Raw genomic sequence first — 6,000 nt, 5'->3', positions numbered from 1 at the left:
TAAGCTTGGAAGGCACTACTTCAACAAAAGTTCATGTCATTATGAAGTATATTGAACAAATATCATGCCTTGAACCTAACACCTGGATCGGCCATGCGATAGCCATACACTCTTTAGGATATGGCCTTAAAGAATATGCAAAACCTTAAAATTTGTCAAAATCTCAAAATCCCTTGAACATTGTTGATCTCAATTCATAACAAATATTTTACATTAATAAATATTAAATCTTTTATAAATTATAAAACTTGATCATCCCATTAATATTGATAGTGCTCTATCTAATCAATCCTTTCAAATCAAGATTTGATCTTAGTCAAGTACAAACATCCCATAACTTTGAAAAAGAAAAGAGGAAGGTTGTAAGCTTTATAGTCCAATAGAAATCTCCACACATCCAGACCAATGAAATAATATAATTTGAAAATAAAAATAAGCAATATCCAAGTAAAAATATAAAACATGAAATCTCATATCAAATAATCAGAATAATTCAAATATCCGTATAAATATATATCACGCTCCGACCTAGCACCTAGGTCAACCACGTGACATGGCCACATGAATCCTAGAGCAATGCCCTAGAGATTATGCAAGGCCTTAAATAATAAATAAGTCTTAAGAGTTATGAAAGAATTATAAAATTTTAATCATATTTATCATATCAAACTAATCCATCTTTACTGAATAATATTTATTAGATTGAAACATTGATATCAAAAAATCAACTAACTAACTAACTAAAAACTCCATCGCTCGAGCTCCACGACATCCCAACCAATGCTATGCATCTTACAAGTCTAAAGAAACAAGAGGGTGTGAGCTTTACAACCTAACAAGAATCCTTTACACTCACACCAACATGAATATGAAATACCTTTATGATAATATTAGCCGATAATAAACAGTATGATTTATAGATCAATAATCTGAATAATGTTCAATATAACAACATATGTATGCTATTAATTGTACATATATAAGCCATGTTAATATGCACATCAAGTCTAATTGTATAGCCACTTAGTCACATACATATCACCATATAGAAAGCTCGAGGTATATGTGATTTATAAACAACAATTCGATTCAACAATATTCCAATGATTTTTGTTGTCATTATCCGATTAACATAGTTGGATCATGATCACATTATCACTTTGGCACTGGACTAGACCCGTTCATGCTCCAGCCTGTGGTAGGCCAAACATATACCATATTCCATCTGTGGTCGGCAACTACATCTCAGCCTATGACTGATATCATAATACCATATTTTACACCTGCAGACTCATCCAGATATCTTTCAATTAAACATGATTCATCATTTTTATTTAATTTCGGTACTGGACTAGTCACAACTATGCTCCAAGCCATGGTAGACCAAAACATCTCAGCCCATGATGATATGTCATATTTCACACATAGCCGACTAGTCTACATGCTCTCCTTTCCCCATGCTTACAATTATGCAAATTTATGTTTGTCTTTCCAATGTTAGATCAACTACAACCATTCTCTGGTCCATGGTAGACCAAACATAATGCTGTGCCCTGACCCGAGGCTGACCTAGCACGCACACACACACCATGTTTCTTGCATGGCTAATCAGTCCAAATACTACCCATGCCTCATTCATATTATTAAAGTTATAATCTGATTTTTGGTATTAGATTAGTCACAGTCATGCTCCAGTCCAGGGTATGCCAAAATAATGTCACATCCTAGTTTGAGATTGATCTAGCATATATACCATATTTTTTGTATGACAGGCTAACCTAAATCTGTCCATACCCCATCAATTATGTTAAATCATTATCTTCTTTACTCAATATAAAATCAATGATTAGACACTAAATACTTACAACCATGCAACATCAACTCATCAAAACATAAAATGCATATTAGTACATATAAAATATACAACAATCATGTAAGTACATCTATATAGGTAATTAAATAATCATATAGATGATTGTATTGAAGAACACTTATCCCTACCAATGGTTGAATTAAACACAATAATCGATGAAATATTTCTCGACCTATGAACTCGAAAACAAAGTGTTCCACTCGACACCTTGTGCAAACAATTGCACCTATACATGATCAAGGTCCAACATAAAAATCAAAGATGATTAGAGATGACACAAAATTATGGTAAATGATCTTAATACTGTAGGTTCAAGACTCCTCCCAGGATTAATTGATCAATCTAAGTATCCCTAAACATCTAGACCCTTTATTGATTTATGAGATTTGTAGAGAGAGAAATCCATGAAGAGAGAGAAACTCATAGAGAGAGAAAATAGAGACAAAAAGTAGAGAGAGGATAGAGAAAAACTCTCCCTTTTTTCCCTTATCAATTTCTTTTTGTTTCTCTTTCTTTTTTTTTCTTTTTCTCTTCTCTATTTTTCTCATTTTCTTCTCCTTGTTTTGTAAAACAAGGGTGGATGGCTTTAGACAACCACCCACCCATGGCCTGACCCCTGACATGGGTGGTGACCACCCCTGACACTGGCAAAATCCCGATGACACTAACCTCAACCATCCAAGTGCAGCCCATATCTAGCAACAATGACTAGCTTGATGGGAGAAAAAGAGAAGAAGAAACAGAGGATGGACTTGTTCCACACATATCCGAAACCTCGTTGGTAAAAAACTTAGCAATGGTGGCACCATTACTGACCAGAAGAAAGGAAAAAGGACCTCGGCCTTACCTTGTCTCTATGAGGTCAAATGGCTAGTTCATTGGAAAAACATCCTGAAGACCCTCCACCAAAAAATCAAAGAAAAATCATGGATTTTGTTGGATGTATACCTTAGAAGGTAGATTGACTGACACTTGTAAAACACTTTTAAGGACACATTTTATAATTTGACTTTGATATTAATAAAATTAGATTATTTTCATTCACATTGTATTTAATAGTATCTATGAATCATCCATTGGATTAATGGGTAAGATAATATATATTTTCAAGAGTTGAGAATTCAAGATATGTGCTAATCTTAGTTAACTCATAAATTACTTTCGATTGTAGGATCATCACTAGAACAGTGATTGATTTAGAAGATTGGTGTATGATCTCTTTCTTTAGATAGATAAGTCTTGAATTTATAGTGTGGAGACATCAGAGTGAAAGTACAGATATTTGTTAAGAACAAAGGTACTGAGCGTGATCAATTATGAACAGTCATAAGGATATCTACCTTCTCATCAGTGAATTATTCATAGCTACGATTGTGTGTCTAGTTATTTGACCTAGATATATCCACAGTTCACCTTGAGGGTGCTGTAGTTTGATTACATCATAACTCGACCTCCTAGCTATATAGAGTCTTGAGATGTATGTCTGTTGCAGTATGTTAATTATAGAAATTAGATTGTATCGAGATGAGATCTATCGATCTTGGTAGAGGAGGAGTAGACCTATATAAATCATGAGGTTGAGTCTAAAAGCCCATGGCCATGGCAGTGTGAAAGATATAAAGGAGTTTCTATTAGATTTTATATCAGACTCAAATTGAATGATTCTATCATATAATAGATATGAGGTTTGATGAGTTTATCTTGATCTCGATTCTGTCGGAACTCACAATAGAAGAACCAAATCACACAATAACTACACCTAGAGGTTCTTATGTAGTTCTGATGGATTGTCACTATATACTGCTATGTGTCACTGGTAGATTGTGGGATCAATTAGAATTATTTTGATGATCGATAATTCTAATTGGCTTGATTGAAAAGAATTTTGATCTATCAAAAAGAGTTTCGATGATATTGCTGATAGAGATCACAACATGTACCATTACCATACAGAATCAAAGCTATGGGGTCACACAACAAAGGACTTGGGTCTAGGATTGTTTAATTGGACTCAATTGGTCCAATTGGGTCTAAGGTATTCATGCTAGCACTTAATTTGACCCATGTTTCTCTAGATTGGATTTTTCTATTGGATAGGCTTTAGCCTAATCTAGTTGGGCTCTTAATTTGGCACCAAGAGTTGGTTTCATTTAATCTTCTTCAGTCTAATTTGAATTTGATTCAAATTTTAAAGGACCTACACCCATTTGAAAGTCAAATGGGCACATGAGAAGGGATAAGGAGGGGCAGCAATATCTTGTTGTCACCCTCTCACTTTTCTCCATATGTTCACCTTGAGAAGGGATGCATGCCCCTTTTGGATGAGATCCAGGGGCGTGCATCCCATGTGGATAAGAATAGGGAGTTGTGGAGATTGCCTATTTAAATTTTAAGTTTAGATTTGAAATGTTCAAATTTAAATTTAGTGATTAGGTGGTTGCCTTATTTAAATTCAAAGATTAAATTTGAAAAGGTTTCAAATTCAAATAAGAGATATGATCCACTTGAAATTTGAATGGATAACCACCCCATGCTATCTCTCCTTCTTATGAAAATGTTTCACTGATGAAATGAGAATAGAATATGGGCGTTGCACCTTATGGATGAGAAAGAATAAGGTGGAGAATTTTTTGGGATGCCCCATCTGAAATTTGATTTCAAATGGGGCCACTCCATGTTGAAGGGTTTAGGGTTTGGGTCTATATAAGGACCCCTTCAAGTGGGTTCTGTAGCTAATGCATTCATAGTCCGAAACCCTTCTTCTCCTCCACCTTCACATCTCTCACACCTAATGTGTTAGGCCATTTCCATCCACCTACTCTCTCTAATCCACATGCCTAGAGTAGGCTGTCATTTCTCACTCCTAAATGTGTTGGGCTGATCTCGAGCATGCTTGAAGGACTTCAGACACTGTCCAACTGAAGGTCGAAGAAGGCTGCATCTGACAGTCCTAGCAATCAGATCATCATTGATCAAGAGCTCCACATCCATCTTGGAGAAGGTGGATCAGATCTAGAGAAAGAGTTCTAGATGGAGGTCCGAGTGGATACTTGTGGAGGTCGGGCACATGCGCAGCTCAAAAGCCTAGACCTCAACATTATCATAGATCATCGATTGTGGAGATCGTCTACCAGCACATGATAATGAGATTACCTCTTATCTTTTGCATGCAGATTTTTATTATTAAATATATTATTTATTATGCTTTAGATCTGACTTAGATCTATGAATGGCGAGCTGGATTGGATCAAAAATTTTGAAATTTCGCTGCCTCTAATCCGATCTGATTTGGTGCATAACCCGATCCTTCAACTAGGATCAGAGCCAGATTGAAGTCTGAAAAATAGATCAAAATCAAATCTGATCAAATAAGATCTAATGTTGTCAGTAGATCTAAAGTTGTTTAGATTTATTTTTTAGCATGTGTTAGCTAGGTCTAATGTAGTTCTTATATATATGATATGTTAAAACTAGATTTTACATATGTGATATGTAGTAGATTAGATCTAGTTAATTTTCAAATAGCCAAGTGCTCCAATTGGGTTTATCACCAGGCTTGTCTGGTCATAAGAGAAAGTAGGGATTAAGTCCCTCTCTTGCCCATTCAAAAGGGTTCTCTTATGGTATGTAGGGGTGCCATGTAGTTATATCCCATGACGAAGAAAAGCAAAAGGAAAGAACTTAATTTTCTTGCAAAACCCTAGATTCGAAACCCTAGGTTTGATTGATTGTGATGCATGATTAGTTGTTTAGATATGAAAAAGGATTTTCAAATCTAAATTAGAACTATTTTTGTGATGCATACATGGATCAAAGCAAGAAAATTATGAAACCCTGAAATCTACTGCTGGCATGCTCGCTGGGTCGACTAGGTCCTTGTCTGAGTCGACCCAGTGTCCTAGTGGGTCGGCTCAGTTTCTAACTGAGCCAACTAAGTTTTCAGGCCGAGGTCAATTGGATTTCTATGTGTCATAGGTTAGTTGACTCAGTCCTTGAGCTGAGCGACTAAATGCACGGAGCTGACTCAATTTCATGGTGAGTCGACCCAGTCCTATGAACAAAACTTGTATGTGACACAAATAAGTCTAAATTATTTGGACATCTGAATTAGACCCATAAACTTAATT

General features: G+C 35.5%; 1 pseudogene; it reads right to left on the bottom strand.

The window, feature by feature from the left end:
• LOC109505517 (WAT1-related protein At5g64700-like) overlaps positions 1 to 6,000 on the bottom strand; it is a 30,125-nt pseudogene that overhangs the window by 1,736 nt on the left and 22,389 nt on the right.

Source organism: Elaeis guineensis, chromosome 1 (assembly GCF_000442705.2).
Source record: "Elaeis guineensis isolate ETL-2024a chromosome 1, EG11, whole genome shotgun sequence".
Classification (NCBI taxonomy): domain Eukaryota; kingdom Viridiplantae; phylum Streptophyta; class Magnoliopsida; order Arecales; family Arecaceae; genus Elaeis; species Elaeis guineensis.
This window is presented reverse-complemented; position numbering and strand designations above follow the sequence as displayed.